We start from the raw sequence: 22,328 nt of genomic DNA on the forward strand, positions 1-22,328 counted from the left end.
CTAAGAGACTTTGATCAAACCAGTATCATCTAGACTTATCACACATGGCCATCTTCCTATTCAACATTGCCCACAGCTTAGAATGAACAGGGATAGTTGCTCAAAAAGATCTGATTTTCCTTACAAATTCCCGAGATACTTTGGCAGAAGAGGAGATTGGCTATAAGAAAGTCTGGAAGAGCCTGTGTGGTTTTTACTTACCTTATAGTTGCTGACAATTAAAGGTCTGATATTGACACCAAGAGAAAGGAAGCATTACTTCTGTAGTCTCTATCTCTACCCACAGCAAGAGACTCTAGAAAGGAAAAGTGAGGTTAATCAGGGTTCAGTCTCTTTGGTCTCTGACATGGGGAAAAAATTTCAAGTACCCTGCTCCTTCTCTTCTGTATTGTCTGGCCTTCTGTGGCCCCAGAATGTATCTTATCTTCCCTAGATGGAAATCCCTTGAGGGCTGGAGTAAGTCTCTGTGATGGCTCTCATAAAGCATCCAGTACACACTGGAGGCATTTCATTTGAATTAAAGAGCATACTGGTAATTAGAATAAGAAATTAACATTTTTCTTTCTCCCAGAAATATCTCTGCAACAGTCTCTAGAGATGGGCTAAGTTCTATCCTAATAAACATGGGGACATTTGGCATGGGACTATGAGATCTTGTCATATTCTATCTGACCCTTACCCTTTTCTGACCTTCAGGAAGCTCTGTAAAGAATTAAATTTGATTGTCTGTGTTTGAAGATGTTCTTGCTTGTGTATTAACATGTTAAAGGTTGATGTCAGCCCAGAAAGCACTTTCTAGAGACTTGGTTAAACAGGGAACCAAAGTTTGAAAGGGAACATCTTAACATTTCAAAGAGAATATGTTAACAATGCTATTTAAGCCTTGGCATACTTGATATAAAGGACAATTAAAAGAACTCTCCTGGGAGGAAGAACATTTAAAAACTATCCTTCCTCCAGAGATTTGTAACCTAAAGTAATCCTCTACTGGCTGGATCTGAAGTACTTTTTTTGGAAAGTAAATTAGGCTTTCAAGATACTAGTATCTGAGTGATGGTAAATGGCCCAGGACAGGACTTTAGAGTCAGATCCAGGTTATTATATTAAATAAGATACATACGGAGCTTGACAGGATGCTTGGCAGTAGCACCAGTAAATGGTCATCATCAATGAGGCAAGGAGAAGTGTATCTGGCTTATATGACCTCACCTCGGGGGCTTGTTGCCTGGAGTTAGCCAGTGAGGTTAGTTAGATGAAAGACAATCTTTTAAAGAGAGGATAATAATACAAAGGGCGCTGGGATCAATTTGACAGAAATAAACGAGTGTATGGATTTTGTCCTATTTACCCTGTATCTCCAGACAAGGCCTGGTACATAGAAGGCCTTCAGTAAATATGTGTGAGTCCATGAAAGACCAAAGAGCAGGAGGTCCAGCTCCCTCCTCCATAATTGTGAGCATTCAGGTGGAGGCTAGTGCTTCCCCTTTTCAAGGTGGTTGTCAATGAGCTCCCTCTGGGCTCCACCCCAGGCACATCCTCTCCCCTCTGGAGTTTTATTCACCAAATGTGGATGCATGAACACTGGCCCCTTTCACTTCCAGTGCCCCTAAAATCTCTACTACAAAGATGGTGGGTGAAGCTCACCTTCTCCAAACAGCACGTGAGGATCATAGCGCTGTTCAGGAAAACACGTCCCTTGGAAGTCCAGTGAACATTACTGCTCCTCCAGCCTCTGGACCATTCCTGCCACAGGAGACCCATTTTAGATCAGCTCTCTCCCACGCTCTCCTTACAAGGGCTCACTGCCTTAGGTGCGTAGGAGCCAATACGACGGCACCCACTTCTGAGAAAAGAGCTTTATCTCGAGGACAACGGCAAGGAGACAAGAGGCAGGGCTCAAATCTGTCTCTCCGATCTTGGGTTCAGTCAAACTTCTATGAATCAAGGGAGGAGGGCTGATAAACGTAAGCAGGGCAGGTTTCGACAGAAGGGCTTTGGAACTTCGCAGGTTTACGGTAAGATGTGGTAAAGGGGACTTCAGCAACGGAGCTTTCCGGACTGTGGACTCCGTTCTTCTGAAAGAGTTCCGGCATTCAGGTTCCGGTCGTGCCCTGGCCCTTTGGTTCCGTGGGAGGCCAGTGGTAGGAGAAACTTTGGTTCCGGTTGTTATTTGAGAGCAAAGTTTTCTCCTCTGCGCATGCCCCAGCTGCCTGACTCCGTTTTCTTGTCTCTGGAAAACAACTCAGTATCTTTTTAGAAACGGGATAGGGCCAGTTTAGGCTGGTTCTACAGTTACACCTTGATGGATCAGCAGGTGTTTAGGGCTGGTTCTCCCATCTCCTCTCTCCCTGCAGAGACCGCCAGTCTTGGCTCCCACAATGACGGCCTGGGGGTGGCAGAGGTGGATGGAGGGGCTCAATAATTATGCTTGGGCAGAGCAGGTAAACCCATTTTGTCATCCTCTCTCTAAGACTACACCGAAACCTTATCTTTCAGAACCAAAAAGGCATTAACCTGTTTCTAAAAATAATCATACCCCTAGTATATAACCCACTTACCCCTACTCCCACCCACCAAGTTCACTGGTAAACATTTAAAGTCTTTTTTTTTCCCAATCTTTACTTCCATATTTTTAACATGTTGCTTACACTGCTGTTTCTTGATTTATCCATTTTAGACATTATTAATTGACTTACATACCAGTGAGACTCCATAAACCTATGCCAGATAATTTAATAGAGAGAAATTTAATATAGGATATTAGTTAGAAAGCGTTAGAACTGCTGAAAGAGCAAACAGAGATCAGTAATTCCAGCTCCTGCCTCCCCCAGGGCTGTAGGGACAAGAAGGAGGTGTTCCTCAGGCTACCCAACAGGAGGGGGAACCACTGGGGCCACCTGGCAGATTATGTAAATATTATTCACTGCTGAGTCAGTACCATAATTACGTTTTCTTTCTCATACAACTTCTCCTTGTTTTTCCTGAAATGATTGCATTTTTTGGTGCTATCCTTAGTTTACTGTATAACTAGTGCCAAGTATTCCCAAACACGCTGTGAAACCTCTCTTCTCAATGCTCTCCTCCACGTAGTTCAACACATAGATGAAGGGGTTCAGGACATGCCACCCCAGAATCTGCTGCTTTGGCATGTGGATTATTTTGAGCTGAAAATGTTTGAGAAGTAGCAGTTGCAGGAAGGGGCTCTCTCAGCTAGTTCCCTCTTTCCTCCTAAAAGTAGGTCACAAAGTTTCCCATGAGAAAGATACCCTTCCTATAGCAGGAAGAAAAGAACAATCTCACTGCCAGAATGGACCCATGCAAACAAAACTACTGTAATAACCATTATCTTTTATTAGTTCCTCCCCCCCATATAACCTAGCCACTCTCCCACAATTTACTGCCCCAAGCCCAAGCCCCTTTGTCTTGTCATATCCCCACAATTTATCCTTCTTTGTATAAAAAGATATATGAGATATATAAGCTTTGAAGACTCCCATGTACACATAAGAATATTAAATAAATGTGTATATTTTTCTCCTGTTAAACTACTTTATGTCAGTTTCTTTCTCAGGCCAGCCACAGAAACTAGAAGGCAGAAGGAAGTTTTCTTCCCTTACATAGACAAGCCATCAGTTCCCTGTTCTTTCCCTGGAGACCCTTCCCCACCACCCCCAGCCCTCCCTGCTCCTGCCTGGAATGGTTGCCGTCAGAGACCTGGAACACAGCTGTCATGTGACTATGTCCCATAAAGGAGGCCTCCATAGCTTCCTATTTCTTGGTTTACTCCCTTTTTTTTTTTTTAAGTGTAGTTGCTTTACAATATTGTGTTAGTTTCAGGTATACAGCAAAGTGATTCAGATACAGATATATAGATATATAGATATAAAACTGAATATATATATACACACAAACACATATATATTCTTTTTCATATTCTTTTCCATTATAGGTTATTACAAGATATTGAATATAGTTTCCTGTGGTATACAGTAGGTCCTCGTTGTTTATCTATTTTATATATAGTAGTTTGTATCTGCTAAACCCAAACTCTTAATTTATCCTTCCCCTCCCCCCCAGACTTTCCCCTTTGGTAACCATGAATTTGTTTTCTATGTCTGTGAGTCTATTTCTGTTTTGGTTTACTTCCTTATTGCGCTGAAGCATAAGCTCCCCCAGAGGACAAAAAGTACAGTTTTTGAGTCATGACTGTCTGAAAACACCTTATCTTATCATTACACTGGATTGAATTCCAGATTGAAAGTAGTTTCTCCTGTGGTATCTAGAAGGCATCCCTCTACTTTCTTGCAACCTCCACTGTTGCTTTTAAGAAGTTCAATCCCTCTCCCACAGGATTTCTGATCCTTTGTACGTGACCTTTTCTCTCTGGAGTCTTTTAGGATTTTCTCTTTCTCCCTGATGTTCTGAAAATTCACAGTAATGTCTTTGATCTGGGTCTTTTTATATTCATTGTGTTGGTCAATGCAAGGACCTTTTGATCCAGACCAGGAATTAGCCAACTTTTTCTGTAAAACATAAGATAGCAAATATTTTAGGCTTTATAGGCCATATAGTTTCTGTCACAAATTCTTGAGTCTATCATTGTAGCAAAGCAGCCATGGACAAATAAGTAAATAAATGAGCGTGGCTGTGTTCCAATAAAGCTTTATTTACAAGACAGGTTACAGCATGAATTTGACGCATGGGCTGTTGTTTGCTAACCCTTGATCTGGACTCTAGATACTCGTGAGCCTCGGTTCAGGGTAATTTTCTTGTATTAATTCTTTGATAATATCCTTCCCTCCATCTTCTCTATTCTCCCTTTCTAGATCTTCTATTAGTCAGATATTGGCCTTGTTAGATTGATTCTCTAATGGTCTTTTCTTTTTATTGTCTGTCTTTTTGTTTTACTTTATGGGAGCTATCTCCCGCTATTGAATATTTCTGTAATTCTGTTTTTTAATTTCTAACATCCTTCTTGCTCTTGGATTCTTTTTTTAAACAGTAGCCTGCTTTTGTTTTGCAGGTGAAATATTTTTGTCTTTCTAAGAATTATTGTGGAGGATTTATTTTTAAATTTTGTTCTGTTCTGGGAGGCATCTCTGTTTCCTCTGAGCAACACTTCCCTAACCTTTCCTTCATTTTTTTTGATTTTGTTTTGTTTCTCTGTCTTTTATACTAGATTCTTTCCTCAAACTTCTGCTGACCCTTAGCTGATAATTCATATTTTAAAAGGTGGAGAAAGGTGATAGGAGAATAAATTACCAAACAGTAATAACTACCAAAAAATACTTCCCGTCAGGTCTTATCAGACCAACACTCCTCCAGAAGACTGCTGTAAACACTGAACAATATGTAACAAACCACCACCTAAAGGCACTAGAGAGACCAAAAGTAGCCAGATACTGGAGAAGCGTTGACATTGGGCAGAACGGATCATTTCTCATTCTGTTACTGCTTCTGGCCTGAGAAAAAGCCCCAGTCTGTACCACATCGAGGGTCAAAATACTCAGAGAAACCCACAGACTTACTGGCTTGAATAATCAAAGCCCTGGGCAACAGCAAAGTGAGGGGCAATCCTGAAAGGAGAGTCAGAAAGGGGAACCCCCAATTCTGTATATAAACTTCCACCCCATCTCTGACTCCCCCTAAACCACCGTGTATACCAGGCCGAATTTAAGCAGCTCAGCTAAGGCTAAAATCTAGAACTGAGCTGTCAGCTGCTGCCCACCACAGGGGAGACGGAGTTTGCAGTTTGAGTTTAGACAAGGTAAGTTTAAAAACTAAATAATTAATTTAAAAGAAATAAAGAAAATAGTAGTGATGAGAAGCCAGGCTTACCAACTTCCAAAGCTTAATGGGGTCCTCAGACATCAGGATCTGTATGCATTTCCTGTTCAGTTTCCCCAGAGAAGAAGCCACCTCTTCCGCAGGGGGTTAGGCCCCGGCTGTCAGCATCTAGAAGATGGGCAGGGGATGGTAGTGGAAGGAAAGACATGTCATTGATCTCTGTGTGTGTATTTTATCTGTGTCTCTGATCTGCAGTGTATGATATCCTCGTGGCCTGGGCCTCTCCAGGTTCAATTTCTAAAGAATGAAGGTGGGATTGTTAGAAGGGCCAACTCTGGTTATCACTTCTCTTCAAGGTCAGGAGGTGCCTGGGGCTCTAACTGAACCTACACAGAACTGAACCCACAGCCTGACTCAGCATGCTGCCCTTCTGGAGCCCTCAGGCTGCTTCTTGCTTCTCCTCAGCGCCCTTCTCTGCTGACACTGACGGCGTAGCTTCCCCCTCTCCGGTGAGTCAGTCGCCACTCTTTCATCAGCTTTCCATCCTCCAGGAACGTGTTGGCATCTTTCCTAGTTTCCCACATTTTCTCTATCCTGTGGCTTCATAACTTTTTTTTTCTTTTGAGGCGGGAAGCCCCATAAAAAGACTGGCAGGACCCCCAGACAGGGCTGCTGCTCTCCTCCCACTAGCGTCCGGTTCTCTGGCCCAGAGGCTTTATCTCAGACGTTTTGCCTCTAAACCTAGAATTCTATTGGTTCCCTGAGCTCACTTCTGATTGGTTATTACTCTCACTCCTAATTGGTTATTACTCTCACTCCTGATTGGTTATTACTCTCACTTCTGACTGGCTATTACTCTCACTTCTGATTGGTCCACTTCCCTAACTTCTGATTGGACCATTTGTAGTACATCATTTGCATGGAGCTCATTCCTGATTGGTCTATTTCTACAAAGCTTGTTCCTGGTCGGTCAACTTCTGTTGTACTTTATTTGCATATGATGTTGCAAAGTGTAAAACTGGCAGCCTATAAAAGGCCTGTGTAAACCTACAGACGGGGTCCAGAGCTTGAAGTGTTAAGTTTTCTGGACTTGCTGGCATAATAAACCTGGGTTCTCCAGTTCTTACTGGTGGGGATCCGGGTTGCTGTCACAACTGAGCTGTAACACATTTTTCCCGCAACATTTTGATAGTCACGTTTCAGGAGGAAGAGAAGCTGACCGCATGGGTTAAACTGCCATGTTTCACTGGAACTATGATTTAGGAACATGCCCAGCAACTTGCACCAGGCAGTCATGGCGCTGGGCAGCCCAGGGAAGGATGTGACTGGATGCTGACAAGCTTAGCCAGTAGCTGGCCTGGAAAGGCAGGCACAGATGGAAAGATTTAAAGAACCACCTTCGAAGGTTCTTAATTGTCCTTTATTTCTGTTTGAAGAGGGTAGTAGCAGAGGCTGGGGTTTTCAGCTTGAAAGTGTGTGATGTGGAGGCAACAGAAAGGGAAACACAGCCCTGGCAGGTCGTCAATGGATAAAAGCCAAGGGTGTCCTGATGTTCTAGTTGAACCTGCCCTCCTTTCCTGGCATCGTGTGATTTACGCTAGGGCCTCTCTTCGGCGACAGCTGCCCCTCTGTTCTCCTAGCAGAGTTTCTGGCTGCTTCCAGATTCCTTTCGAGGAAAGACAAAATAGCGTTTTTCACAGAACATGAGGGGCCACCTTGGGTCCAAATTTCTTTCCCAATTAAATTGTTAGTGAGGAGAGCCGGGCCGCCTCCCTCCCATCTGTACCTTTGGCAGGTCTCACATACCCAGAACAGAAACGGAGCCAAACCTGCCTCACAGGTGTGTGAAGATGCAAAGATTTCTCAGAAATTGAGCCTGGCCAGCAACCCCAGACAGTGGTACCAGTATTGGGTGGATTTTATAGCTGGGGGTGAACTGTCGTGCCCACCACTAACCCCTGAGGCCCAGCACAGTGAATGGCATGTGTAGGAAGACCTCAGTAAAAATTTTGTGACTATAAACATGAATGAGGAGAGGTTAAGGACCCAACCAAGTCCACACCGGTAGGACCTGAGGGAAGGGGAATTGGAAACCAGGGCTGAGTCCCACACTGAGGCTGGCACCGCAGAGCTATGTGGACAGAGACAAGGCCCAGGAAGAAAGAGCCCCTTACCTGAGCAACTGAAGATCCACAGGCTCCACGCACATCTGACCCCTTCCCAGCCTAAGTCTGCCTGGCTGAGCCTCCTCTCTGCTTCTTTAGCTGGCCAATGGTGCAGAGTTTTTCTACAACCTGAGCAGACCGAGTGCAGCAAATTGATACCCTTGGATCGAGAGCTTCCTTCTTCCATCTGCAGGACGGCTGCTTCTCAGCAGTAAAAAGAAATCAATCCCTCCTGTAGTTACGTTAGCCAGTCCTGGGGACGAGGAGGCAGCCTCCCCTGCCCGGACGAGAGTGCTTCTCCCAGCAAAGGACAGGGAGGGCATCTGACCTGGGGCTTCATGCCGGCTCTCTGAGGGCACTTTCTGAAAGAAATAGGCAATGGAACTGGAGGCTGCTGAAGGATGGACAACACCTCCAGGCAGGAGCTGTGTCCACTCCAACCTTTGTGCCCACAGCTTGGGCATGCCTTCCTGTGCTCACCAATAAACCATTCCACTGGTTCCCGCTTCCCTGTTGGGGATGTCTCTCATCCTGTCCTCACTCAGCAGCCAGAGAGAACCTTCCTTTCCTCAGTAACACCATCTCTGTTTTCCCTGGCCACAAGCAGGAGACCAGCCAGTCCCAAACAGCCCAGCGGATCTAGGAAGCTCCTAGAAGTGGAGAGAAAAGTACTCAATCAAGTACCCCTTTCAAAGGAAAAATCTGGAAATCAGCTTCTCTTCGGCATCAAGAAAGATTTGTCCACTTTTTTTTATTTCTCTCCTTCCCACTCTTTTCTTCTGCTGACGGGACATTGTCTGTCTGCTCCAGGGGAAAGTTCTCTTTTTTGTTAATCCCTCCTGCAGGGAGACTCTCCCTCTTCCTTCCATTCCAGGAGCCTGGAAAGCCTGACACTTGTTTTGAAAAGGACCCTGTTTCCCAAGGAGCAAAGGGATCATGCAGTTCAGATATAAAATATGATTTATAGGGGGAAGACTTACAAGCAGAGAAGCAGCTGAGCACATGTAACCCCAGGACCTCTTAACATCCCACAGGTCAGGCCAAGTGTAGATGGTCCACATGCTCCACAGTAAGGTTCCCATCAAAGTGGTCCATTCCTGGACCTTTGTGTCCACTGTCATTTTATGTGCATAATAGTTATTTAACATACACCTAGTAGGTACCAAGCACTGCATTAAATGGATGGGAGCTCCTAGCATAACAACACTTAAATGTCACCCAGATGTCTGCTACCTGTGTGTTCCAAATTATCCAGCATTCCTGGGTCACCCTTTCCTTCAATTTGTAAAATAAAATATATTGAACATCCCTCCCTTATTCCATTAAACTCCAAGATTCCGATGCATTTTTGAAAGGGCTCGTGTCCTCGTGGTCATCTCTCTACCTGATTTCCCCACCCTGCTAAACTCTCAGTCACCTTTGAGAGCTTCCTGCAGAAACCCCTCTCCAAGTCAGTGTTCATTCACTGCTCCACTCCCTCAAGATTTTTGACAATAGTTTCCCATTAGAATGAACTCCAAAAGATTGTCCACATTTTTATTTAGGACAAAGTTCCCCCTCATTGAATACTGCTGATATAAATAGGCCATTGGGAATCACTGGCATGCAGAGATTTTCATTATGCTGGTATTTGCTATATGGGATTGCACCCATGTTTGAAATTTTCCATTGGCTTCAAATTGAATTCCTTTCTCTGACCTTCCAGGAAGTGAGATGCAATTGCCCCCAAACATCATCACAGTGTTTAATGATACGGAGCTATCTAACTCCTCCCCGCAAAGAAACAACTGCCTGTAGAGTCCCAGGAAAATCTGGCGAAGACAGAAATGTATAGGCATGCACAATATTAGGAAAATTCACTGACCTCCTGTGGACATCAGCATCTCAGAAGTAGCCAGCACAATAACATAGATCTCAAGCCTATCTCAAAGTAAATTTTGTCCCCAAATATACAGAGATCAGGTTCTTCATAATATACTTTTCACAATGCCCACTGAGTTTAATATTCCCTGACTTCCAAAACAACATTCGGTAAAGAGCAGTAGCCATGTTATTAAAAAAAGATGGGACAAGTCTTCAGACGCAGTTTGTACCTTGATTCAAAAGTGCTTGTCTTCAGGCATAGTATTTAATGTTATTTGAGGAGTTCTTGGTCTCTTATGAGAATCTGCTACCCACAGAAAAGGTCCTCAGACACTCATAAGCATTTCCAAAGTGCTGGCTATCAAGGAAATCACTGTATGCCCTCCCTGCCACACACACACACACACCCTTCCTCTCAAAAAAAATTGTCCTGCAAATGCCAAGTTCACATAAGTCTTAAGAATCGTAGTTCAGACAACCTACTATACCTCAGCTACAAAATGAGTCTATGAAGTGTTCTAAGTGCACTACAGGGCAATGGAGGATGTCGCTGGGGCAGGGACTCGCCTACTCCAAAAACATTTATGCAAAGTAAATTAAAGGAAAGAGAATTACAGTCCAAAGCACGTGTGAAATGTTTACTCAACGCAGAACTTGCCCCTTAAGCTTGGAACTTTATCTAATTTACCTCAATTAAGTATAAGCATCTCACCTCTCAAGACTCCACAACCTCTGTCACCTAGTTTTGAGACCACCAACCATCCCCGGGTTCAGTCCTCATCAAGAACCTATTCAGAAGACTCCAGCTCGTGCTGACTCCCAGAGTCTGTGTGCGTGGGGCGCCTTCGAATCCGTTTCATTTGGGCAGCTGCTTATCAAGACTTTTCCCCAGAAACTGGTTTAGTCTAGTGATTGTGAGCAGCAATGACTTCTGCTTAATTAGTAATCAGTGCAAATTCCCCCTAAATAGTAAAAGACCCATTTGGCAGGTGCCAAGTGATGCTTAACCAGGTGCTAAATAGGTGTGAAAGCCTCAGTTCTGGTCCTTCCCAGCTAGTTGCCAAATACATAGAGATGGAATGGGGTCCTAAGTATGCCTGGATGGATGAGTTGTTTAAAACGTCCCTCTAATTGCTGGTGACACCCCTCCCCCACCCTCACCACAATGAGTTCTTGTAAAGGCAGAGGCAGCACCAGGGACAGAATAGAGCAAAGCAAAGCTGAAAGCACTTTGATGTGTCTGCTCCTGATTCCCAATTCCTCCTCTTTCGGAGCCGCCACTCAGCATTCCTTTCCTGGTCCTATGTCCTAATTTCTGCCTTTGTGCATAACAGTGGAACTGCTTTTCATGCACTGAACAAGCCCATGGCTGCCATCCCAGCTTGTGCACTGCCCTGTCATCCATTCTGATGGGAAGTGAGATTGTGCCCCTGGACCAACGGAGGGACTGAAGATAAACATTAAAGATAGAGGACATTCCACATACAGTCAGGTGTATATGTGGAACTGACCCAAACAATACTCTCCTCATTATTTGGAAACATAACTAATTTTACTGAGGTTTTTTCTAGCTATGAGCTGGAAAATGCCCGTGGGTTATACAATTTCATCCTTCCTGACACTCGGTCTACCCCATGCTAAGCCAATGCATGGCAGTTCATGGCTGGTTATTGGTCCATGGGTGCACATGTGCACTAAGAGGATCCAAACAGTTGGAAGGGCAGTGCATGCCTTCACTGTTGGGGCAGAGGTTTTTTCCTCTCCTTCACTAGACGTAAGGGAGAAAGCATGTTACCCCGCTTGCTGTTGCTGACCCTCTTGCAAATGGGAACGGAACCAGCCTGATGACAGAGCTGAAAATCAGAAGAGGACAGAGCCAAGAGGACTGAAGCCAAGAGCCAACAACACTTGGGCCCCAGCTACATTTTGCCTGGAGCCCTCTACATCTGGACTTCTTCCTGTGTGAGCAAATACATTTCCACATTGTTTAAGTCGGTTTGGGTTGGCCTGTGTGTTATTTGCTGCTGAAAGCATCCTAATCAAAACCACCGCACTCTGAGGAAGGAATCGTAATATCCTTTCTCTAGCTGAAGGACCAGAGGTGCAGTGGGGTTAAATAACTTGGCTGGGGAACTGGCTGAGGCAGGGTTCAAACCCAGGGCTGCTTGGTGTCCAGGTTGTGCAGCTGTCTCCCTAGGAGTGAGGAGAGCCTGAGAATACCTCAGGAGTGGCAGAACTTCATCCCTGTGATGATCAATTTCATGTATCAGCTTGACTGGACCATGGGGTGCCCAGATCAAACCTTATTCCTGGGTCTGTCTGTGAGGGTGTTTCAGATGAGACCAACACTTGAATGGGTGGACTCTGTGAAGCAGACGGCCCTATCCAGTGTGGATGGGCATCATGCAACCCAACGTGGGGACCAAATAGAACAAAAGGCAGAGGAATGGAGACTCTGTCCCTTTCTGCATGACATCTGTCCTCTCCAGTGGCTGGTCAGGCAGAGAAATGACATCTCATCTAAAGTTAGGAAACCTTTCCTTGTGGCTGAAAGCAGTCCTGAAGGAAGAGTTCCAATATTTTTTAGCAATGACAGCATTCTACTATTCATTAGCTGTGTGATTTTAAATAAGTTCCTTAGCCCTATTAAGCCTCAGTTTTCTCATCTTTAAAATGGAAGTAATAAAAAGTACCTGATTGGATTGTTATAAGAATTATGGTGGGCAATAAATACTTACTGCTTTAAAGAGTGATTAAATGCAAAATCAGATTAAATATCTACTACAGGACCAGGTAACCATGAGACATTTAGTATTGGCACCAGTTGTCATTGCTACTGTATTTACCATATTTAATTATCATATAGTATATGGTGGCTGACACCAGTGGTCTGACTTCTTGGTTTGGCAGTTAAGCTTTACCTGGATTCCCAGGCTTATGTTTCTGCTGCCCTCTCTTACACTAACACTTCACTCCAGTCCTACTCTTCTGTTGATTATCTTCTAAATACAACTCACACATCCCCAGGTCTAAATACTAGTTTCTTCTACTACCCTTGCCTGCAGAATTCTTCCCATGCTCCTCCACTTGTCTAAATATTTTCCTTCACTTAAGGTTTTTAAATCATCCTATCTCCTCTCTAAGTCAGCTCTGACTGTACGCCACCATCTACTAAGCTTTTTCTTCATACCAGCATTTTCCGTTAGCCTAAATGGGTCTTCCCAAATTGCATATAAACTGCTTGAGGGCATGCACCTCGCCCCGTACCTCTTGGACTCCACAGTTCTTAGCGAGCTTCACAGCACATAGTAGGAATTCAATAAATCTTGACCATTATCATGATTATTATTACAATTTACAATTCAATTAGGACACAACAAATTTTTTCAAAAACACTCCTCCAGAGAAAGACTTTGAGAGGTTAGGTTATGAGTGAATAAATGTCTGTGTGTGTAATAAATGGCCCAGATTTCTCTGGAAGGGAACCACATCTCCTGACAGCATCATTAACAAGCTGTGTGTATTCATTGTCTCCATCCTAGAGGCTCCCCACCGTGAGCTGCAATCTGTGATCTGGGACCAGCTGCTCCACCAAGCACAAATTTTAATGAGGGGCCCTGCAATGGAAGCTATAGCTGCCATTGCTTTTTACATTTCTTGGGGTTGCTGACTGGCACCAAGACGGCTTGCCAAGGTCTTGGGGCATGTGGAAGGAGCAGTAAGATGTGCACAGATAGAATTTTTACATGTTGTTGATAGCCAGCGAGAGCAAGCTACACAAACAGCTCCTGGCCACATGAAGCTTGCAAAATTAAACTTATCTGGATAGAAAATACAGAATTAAACTTAATTTCATTCAGTTGAATGCCATTGCATATTAGGCAGAAAAGAGTTTGTTTCTTTTGTGCAAACCTGTGTCTTCCCCCAACCAAAACCCTTCTCAATAATATTAACCAGATCCAAGATTTGAAGTCAGAAGCACTGGATTTAAATCTCAACTCTGCACCTTACTTATTCGTTGTATGGTCCTGAGGAAATCACTTAAATTCTAGGGATCTCAATTTCTTCATCTATAAATGAGAATAATGAAAGTAAATTTTTAAAAATTTAATTCTCATAGAATGGCTGTGTGGTTCTGTTTCCCAGAAGCAGAACCTGAGGGGAGGATCCATGGGCAAGTGATTCAGTATGAAATGCTCCCAGGAGAAACGGGTAAGGCAGTGGGGAACGCAGGATGGGAAGAGAAGGAAACCAGGCCAGTAAGGTGATATGACTATGTGCAAAATTTTGTTTATAAAACAAATTTTAAGCATTCTTAAGCCTAAGTCTTCAGGACGATTTAATCTAAATGATCAGCTTTTTATCTAAGGGAGAGACACTGTGTGTTGATCCCTTTGGCTAGAGAAAATAAACCCAGTGCCCCTCAAAAAACAAAAACAAAAACACACAAAAAAGAAAGAAACCTAGCCAGGCTGTAATTTCAGGCAAAGTTCCACAGAGAGTTACTTCTGCCTGATCCCACCAGGGAAACTTGGGAGCATAAATTATACTTGAGTTTGTTTCAACCCAAGCAAGGGAGCTGGTCTTTCATACTCCACACCTGGCTAAGGGCTGCCCTGGGGACCTGAATTCCGGGCCCTGACATCTCTGTGTGGGGACAGAGGACTCAAGTGTCTGGGGGCTTCAGACACTTGAGAGAAGGGAAGCAGGAGAAGGCCAATGGAAGCAAAAGTGCTCCAAACCCAGGAAAGAGTGGATAGTTATGATAAAAAGGAGTCAAGAGTAGACCCAGGCCTTGCACACAGTAGGGGCTGGACCTGAATCTGCCAGCAGGCGAAAGGTGCGTCATTTATTTTTAGGTCACAAGGTGGAAGATTCTGTACAACTAAATATCTAGAAGCCTGAGGGATATTCTGAACTATTAACCCTTCCCAAAAGCTGCATGTTCAACGCCCTGGAGAGATTCTTAAAGCAGCTTCTTGGGAAAGGATCAATATTTTCTTCCTCATTGCCAGTCAGGCTGTGAGTGAGAAGTTAAGATGAGGTTGACATTAAAATAATGAACAGGAAGCAATTCAAGGGAAATGAACTCAGTTCTTCTTGAACCTTTGGAGATTTTTGGCAAAAAGATGAAAAGGGGTCAGGAAATGTTTCCAGCCTTGTTAATAGACAATTCCCCAGCGTTGACTCCTGGGACAAATTTCACAAATCCACAATAAAGATGACTCTAACTACACCACTGAGGCTGAGCCAACTCTAACCAAGTACAAAGGGGTCATCAGGCAGCCCCCAGCAGACATCTCATTATACTGTCAGCAGCTTCGTGTGGGGCATTTATGCCTTAAGGGACTGGAAGAGCCACAACTCCAAAATGAGAGAAGCTTAAGTAGAACTTCTGATTTCATCATTCTGTGGGAAATAAGGATGCCCCAATACCCCTGGATTTTTGCCCTTTAGCTCTTATGAGACACTAAATTGAGGGATTTAGTGGGTCAATGAAAATATGACACCTATTGTGTGAATGAATAACTCTCCAAACACATTAGTTGTTTCTTCAATGCCAAAAATACTCAGTCTTCCTGGAGAAGAATAAAGAAAGAGAGAGAGCTGCACAAAGAACCCTAAAGCTCCAACACAGCCCCACATTTCCATTCCAATTAAGATATTAATAGAGCTGTCACTGTGAGCTGGGCTCTCTGCAACCTGTAGGGGGCACTGGCGAGTGGTGCACGGCTCTGGTGCTGCTCCCGCGGATAGACTGACATTGGAGGCAAATGCGAGCATTGCCTCTCTCCTCCCAGAGCAGAGGAGGAGAGAGGGGGTGAAGAAAGTCAGATGGATTTTGAGCAGGGGTAGAAGCCAAGAGCAAAGTGAGTGGCTGGTGCAGCAGTCGCAGCAAAAATTGCTTATAGCAAAATGATTTCTCTCTCAGCAGTCTTACCTTGAACCTCTTACTCCACATTCCTACCAGAAAAATAGCTGCCTTTGGGGGAGCACCAGGGAGAGCTCCTGCCCTTCATTCCCTGCCCTCACTCCCTCTGCCCCGAGGCAGGAGATAGGTCTTCTTAAGGGGCCAAAACCACAACCCAAGCCCTTAAAGATTATCACAAAGAAGGCTCACAATGAATGTGGCCAAGTGATTTGGGTTCTAAGCAGATGAAAAGGAGAGATTAAAAAAGCAACTGAAGCAAGGGCTATTGAAGAATCAAGGTTTGAAGGTGAGGAGGAGGCAGTAGAAATGGTGATGACCATACGTCCAACTTTTCCTGTTGTCCTGGCTTCACTATTCATAATGCCCCCTTTTAGTCTCAAGAGTGTCCCACTTTGGACAATAAATTATATAGTCGTAATAAAAAAAAAGTAAAAGCATATGGGGGGGAGAGTAGCTGGTCTTGATAGAACATTTACTCCTCAGATGAAAGAATAAGGAAAAAATGAAGATGTATGAACAACAAGTTTATACTGTAGAGCACAGGGAACCATATTCAATATCTTGTAGTAACCCATGGTGAAGAAGAATATGAGCACGAATGCACGTATGTTCCTATGCAACTAAAGTATTGTGCTGTACACCAGAAATTGACACAACATTGTAAACTGACTGTACTTCAATAAAAATAAATTAAATACATACATACATACATACATACATACATACATACATACATACATAATGAAGCTGTATGAGTGGGAAGTCAATTTAAGTGACCAAAAGAGTAGATTATTACCACCAAGCCAAAGAGCTGGGTTAGATTATCTCTGGGTTCATTTATTTCTAAGGCCTCTTCCAGCTCCTAAAATTCTGTGATTCCGTGGTTTTTCCCAGTAATAAGGAAAGAAGTGAATGTTGCGAGCTTAAATGGGTTGGTAGCTTGGCAAAGAGTTACCAACAGATAATTATCTTCTGATTTTCTCTACCGAGTATCTCACCTGCAGGCCTCTTAATACCCCTCTACCCTCAACACATACCCCTTAAGAAAATCCTAACTGGAGGTATTTTAATCTCCAAGAAATAACTTGGAAACTAATTAATTGTACAGAAAGTTGGGTTAAAATAGCATGAGGAGAAATGGTCTTCAAAGAGTGTAGATAAATAGAAGCCAAACAATAAGAATTTGCTGGTATGTTTTCAGCACTGCCCAGAGGATGACGTGGCCTTTTTATTCGCTTGAATTTAACAAGCTACTTTTTAAATTATAACTTATGAATTTGCCTACAAAGAGAGAAGGCACAAACCAGTCAAGTCAATATTTACACACAAACAAATATACACTCACCCCTGCACCACCCCCAAATTTTATGTTCTCATTGTAAATATCTCAGATTCCCACTTTTACATCAAGCTCACATGAGTTTAGCAAATGTGAGTCAGTTATCTGAGCCTAGACTTCTCAGAAGAGACAAACTCATGTTTCTGAAACCAGAGAGCTTAAAAACTGACCCTCAGCTGGGCAAGGCCCCATGAGGCCCTTACTGAGCTGTCAGCCCACTTCTCCTTTTGGAACTCCATTCTTTCTACAAAGGTAATACCCAGGAATGCTGAGCAGCTCTAGAGCCTCTGGAATCCCTCTGCTGTGGGTAAAGTCTGAGAAACTCAAGGAGGATCTGTGGTGGAACTGGAGCTCTGATTCCTCCTCTGCATCCTCCGAGCATCACTAGACCCATCTTCCTGGAGTGCCCACCTGAGCAGTCTTAAGGCTCTACCCAATTCCCCTGGGACCAACTTCCCAGAAAGTGTAGACTGGCAGATCTTGCCCTTCCTGATGTTTTCTGTCTTTGAGGATCCTCCTCAGGCAAATAGAAGTTTTCACTGAAACAGTGTGAACTTCTTTCTTAATTTCTTCTTTGTGCCAAGCCCATCTGACTTAGCAAATGTTATTTCCTGCTATTCTCCAAGTCAGGCAGATCTGGCCAATGCCAGTTCCCACCATTAGTCAAGTCCCTCTGCTGCAATATTCTCTCCCTTCCTTCCAAGCCTAGCCTGAGCACCCCTGACTCCAGGTGGCCTTCTCCACAGATTGGTTCTCTTTTCTAACCTCCAGAAGTTCTCATTAATTGACAAACCAAACACCTAGCACTTGCTCACACCCCAGCGGCAGGAGAGAAGCTAGAATAAGGCAAGTGAGCATGGCCAGGGAAGCCTGGACTCCAGGGTATTATCTAGTAGGAGCTGTGTCACCGGCTTAAGGTCACCCAGCCAGCCAATGGCCATTTTAGATTTTTAGGCATGCTGAAAGTGATGCTTTATGAAGGAAAAGAACATTTTCACTAATGCACTGGCATAGGACACTGTTCATGCAGAAAGCAGGCAGGAAATGCCTACTCGTTAGTATGCCTCTGAGTGGTGGCATCTTTCAAGCTTGATTAATACTTAATGTGATTGTCTTTAAAATCTGTCACTATTTGGCAGTGATCAGACGAGTGCCAGTGACAGAAGCAAATATTTGTATTAGGCCTATGCCGTCTGCTAGGGTTATATGATTAATAAGTTCTGCCTGGCCACCCGCAGAGATTTTGTTTTCTAATTTATCCAGCAGTAGTGTTAACCAAAAATGCTGGAACCAGCGTGAAAAAAAAGGAGAGGAGGGGCAGGTTGTTCGTAGCTTTGGGGTTTTTCCTTTAATTATGGAAAGGGTAGCCCGTTGCTTAAAGGGACTGGCTGACAAATTAAAAAGTCCTCAAAATCCTGCTGGAACCAGAGCGGACAACCTTGAAGCCTCAATTTCATCAAGGTGGGAAAAGTCTAAAGAGGAGAATATGCCAAAGAAATGCTTTAAAATTAAAAAGAGGGGAGGGCAGGCGGAGAGAGAGATTCTGCTTCAGGGAGAAGAATAACAATTTTTTTTTAACTTTCAGAGTAAATGCACACAAAATACCATATGCTGTAACTTCAAGAATTCAAATAGGGCCACACTAAGTATTTCCGAGCAAGAGAGAACGTTCCAAAAGGAGACAGAAGAGAGGGCTGCCCAGGCTGCTGCCACCCTGCTACCCCAGGAACAGCTGGGAAGTGATGACGGAAGGTTCTGCCTGCTCCAAGCAAATCCTTAAAGGTCAGACTCTGCCTTTAACTCCTCAGTGGTCACAAGGTGGTCACGTGGGGCACTGTGTTCTGGTTTTTCTCATTTCAGGTGGGGAGAAAGGCCTATAGGTACCTCTCCAGGGCTTCCTGACTATGTGCTGAAGCCAGCTACTCAGAATTGCTATGTCCTTGGGGAGGGTGGGATTGTGGGCTCAGAACATGGGTTTCAGTCACTCAAACCTGGGTTTGAATCCTAGCTCTGTCCCTTATTACACAAATGATCTTGGGCAAGTCACTTAACCTCTCTGGGCACTGGTTGTCTCGTGTGTAAAATGAGGACAATACTTACCTGGGGGCAGGGAGGGGGAGAGGTGTTTTAAGGTTTAAATGACCTACAGAGTGAAAAACAGTAGCCATTATTCCTAAAGACTCATTCCTTCCAAACCTCTCATTTCTACCTCCTTCCCTCCTTTGTCTGTCCCTCCCTCCCTCCTACCTTCTCATGCAGCATTAATTTCTAGACATCCACCAACATGAGCCCATCAGGTCTGCCAGCTTACCTGGAAATTCATCTCCATGACACACAAAATCATCCTTCAAGTACTAATACAAAGACATTGATCCAAACAAAGGAAGACAGCCGTCTCTATAGGATACAATACTAACAGAAAGTGTCTAGTTCAATCATCACTATATTATTACCATCATCATCATTAATTAGGTGTCTGCTGTGTGCTAGCTTTATACAAGATAACTTAACCACCTGGGTCCTGTAAGGCCAAATTACTCTGTGCCAAAAGCCAAATACTATACAGGGTGGTGAGGGTACAGACAGGAGAAACTGCCAGAGAAGAGGGGTTTGGGTCCAATGGCCATCTCTGAACGCCGACAGCTTCATGAAAGGAGGCTGACCAGGAATAAGAGGATAACTCAGCAGGGGATAACTTTTTTCCCCAGGTTCACTGAAATATAATTGACATACAACATTGTGTGAATTTAAGAGGTACAACATGATGATCTGATAGATGTATTGTGAAATGATGACCACAATAAGGTTAGTTAACACATCATCACTTCACCTTTTTTTTTTGTATGGTGAGAACTAAAATCTACTCTCTTAGCCAATTCCAAGTATACACAATTTTTAACCATTATCACCATGCTTCACATTAGATCCCCAGGACTTACTCACCTTATAACTGGAAGTTTGTACCTTTTGACCACCTTCTCTCATCCCCCACCCTCCTGTAACCACCAATCTACTCTCTGTGTCTATGATTTTGTTTTTTTAGATTGATATATAAGTGAGATCATCAATATTTGCCTTTCTCCACCTGACTTATTTTACTTTGCTAGTGCCCTCGAGTTTCATCTATTGTCAAAAATGGCAGGATTTCCTTCTTTTTTATGGCTGAAAAATATTTCATTGAAAAAAATATATATACCTCATTTTCTTTATCCATTCATCCACTGACAGACACTTAAGTCGTTTCCATGTCTTGACTATTGTAAATAATGTGGCAATGAACATGGGAGTGCAGGCATCTCTTCAAGATTGTGATTTCTCTTCCTTAGGATATTCGCCCAGAAGTGGGATTGCCAGATCATTCTGCAGCCTTGAAACAGCCAATGACAGACCCACAAAGGAATCACACTCACAAGCTATATCTTCCTTCAAAATTTTAAAATTTTGAACATGAAGCTTCAACATATATAAATGCAGGTACATGCACAGAAATACATGTGTATACATATAACAATACCAATAATTTGTATCTATTATAAAACATACTCAAAAACAGTAAGTTAAGTAAAAGGGTAAAGAACAGTTATATCCTTAAATGGCAATTCTAATATTTCCCTTTTCCCCCCATGGAATCATACTGTGCAATTTCTGAGACATATGCACACCACTTGGGACATGATTATTCTAACCATCTGAGCCTTCAGCCCCTTCAGTAAGGGATGTCTGTTTTCAGTCAGTTCTGCTAAGCTGAACAAATCCTGAACATGAACATCTTCTATGAGACCCGTTGATAGAGAGTTAGATAGTGCTGGAGAGTTAAAGACAGGCAAATCAGACCCAGTCCTGACTCTCAGGATGCTCACAGGCTAGTAGGAGAGAGTCGCAGGAATGCTGGAAGTTCACTTGTGGGCATTTGGCCCAGACTAGGGAGGAAACGGGAGCAATGTTTCCAGGAGCACATCTGAGCCTGGTTGTGAAGCATGAGTAGGAGTCAGGAGTTGAAGGATGGTGATCACCTGATTGACTGAAAATTTGTGTTTCCGTATAGCCTTCCAAAACACAAGTCAGTGAAAAGGAGAGAGCTGGCTAATTGGACCAGAAAATAACTGAGGATTAAAACCCAGAAAAGAATATAAAAAGGCATATGTAACATGCCTTGACCTCTGAATAATTAATTTGGAATTACATTAAGTCTAAAAGCCAAAATCCTGGCATCCCATTCTCCACTTCTTAGCCAAATCCCAGAGAAACAGGAAGTAAAAACATTTAGAACTTCTTGAACTCCATGACCCCATCTATAAAATGGGATGTCAACAGATCACTCACTGACTGTAGAAAATACTTTAATCACTAAACATATAGAAGCCTCTTATAAATGTATTTTGAAGCTTCTAAATCTAATCTAAGTATCAATTAACAGAGCTTTACCATCCCAATGAGTTAGTAAATTTTCAAAGGGGAAAACTGAGTCACAAGAGTGGCAAGAGCCTATCTATAGCGGCACTGCCGAAGCCCAGGCTTACCATTGAGCTCTCTACCCATCCACACTCCTACTGTCCCTTTGGTGTCTGCCTTGGGCCTCTTGTCTACTCCACCCCCTTCCTGGTGCCCTCACCACTCCCACAAATGTGCTCAGAGCTCCCACTTCTCCGCCTGTAGCCTTGACCTCTTTTATGATCTCCCTGCCCTTTATCCAACTGCCTCATGACCACTGCTCTACTGGCTGTCCCAAGTGAAACGTCACCTTCTAACTCGCTCTTCTAACTATTCTCGTGCTTAAAACCCTTCCAGGTTTTCGACTGCCCTTAGCACAAAGTCCAAATGCCTAGACACAGCTTATATGGCCCTTTGGGACCCGGCCCTCCCTACATGTCCAGATTCAGCTCCTACCTCTTCCCTCCTCAAACTCTATGTCTTAGCTGTGTTGAAATCTTTCTTCTCCATGAAAACACCATACTCTCTTTCACTGCTGGGTGTTCATAGACTGAGTTCCTCTGCTTGGAATACTCCTCCCTCTTTACTAGGCTAATTCCTATTTATTTTTCAGATCATCTTCCTCTAGGAACTCTTCCCTCATCCAGTAAACTAACTTGTCAGCCCTGTAATATCTTCTCAGTTGCATCTATACTTATCAACAAAGTAGGGGCTGTGCTGTGGCGACAATAAACCCCAATGCCTTAGTGACTTAATAACATTTACATTTTAAAAATTAAATTTGGAAATAATTTCAAACTTACAAAAAGTT

General features: G+C 43.5%; 1 long non-coding RNA gene across 1 annotated transcript; it reads left to right on the plus strand.

Annotated features, from left to right (window-relative positions):
• The first annotated feature begins 1,878 nt into the window (after positions 1-1,878).
• Positions 1,879-9,285, plus strand: LOC140696955 (uncharacterized). Its single transcript, XR_012073691.1, has 3 exons — positions 1,879-2,015; positions 6,144-6,296; positions 8,560-9,285. It is a non-coding gene; the product is annotated as an uncharacterized lncRNA (long non-coding RNA).
• The last annotated feature ends 13,043 nt before the right edge of the window (positions 9,286-22,328 follow it).

This window comes from Vicugna pacos, chromosome 6, assembly GCF_048564905.1.
Source record: "Vicugna pacos chromosome 6, VicPac4, whole genome shotgun sequence".
Classification (NCBI taxonomy): domain Eukaryota; kingdom Metazoa; phylum Chordata; class Mammalia; order Artiodactyla; family Camelidae; genus Vicugna; species Vicugna pacos.